At 40.8% G+C, this 419-nt stretch overlaps 1 protein-coding gene across 1 annotated transcript in view; it reads left to right on the top strand.

The window, feature by feature from the left end:
• The window catches only part of LOC105533767 (pregnancy-specific beta-1-glycoprotein 8-like), a 9693-nt gene that overhangs the window by 2228 nt on the left and 7046 nt on the right, over window positions 1–419 (top strand).

Raw genomic sequence — 419 nt, 5'->3', positions numbered from 1 at the left:
AGAAGAGAAGTCTAGAGAAAAAAGAGGAAAAAGAAATGAACAAAACCTCCAAGAAATGTGGGATTTTGTGAAAAGACCAAATCTACATCTGATTGATGTGCCTAAAAGTGAGGGGGAAAATGGAACCAAGTTGGAAAACACTCTGCAGGATATCATCCAAAGGAACTTCACCAACCTAGTAAGGCAGGCCAACATTCAAATTCAGGAAATACAGAGAATACCACAAAGATACGCCTTGAGAAGAGCAACTCTAAGAAACATAATTGTCAGATTCACCAAAGTTGAAATGAAGGAAAAAATATTAAGGGCTGCCAGAGAGAAAGGTCGGGTTACCCACAAAGAGAAGACCATCAGATTAACAGCAGATCCCTCAGCAGACACTCTCCAAGCCAGAAGAGAGTGGGGGCCAATATTCAACA

This window comes from Mandrillus leucophaeus, unplaced genomic scaffold (genome assembly GCF_000951045.1).
Source record: "Mandrillus leucophaeus isolate KB7577 unplaced genomic scaffold, Mleu.le_1.0 Scaffold1281, whole genome shotgun sequence".
NCBI classification, from domain to species: domain Eukaryota; kingdom Metazoa; phylum Chordata; class Mammalia; order Primates; family Cercopithecidae; genus Mandrillus; species Mandrillus leucophaeus.
Note: the sequence above shows the minus strand (reverse complement) of the source record. Positions and strands in the feature narration are given on the sequence as shown.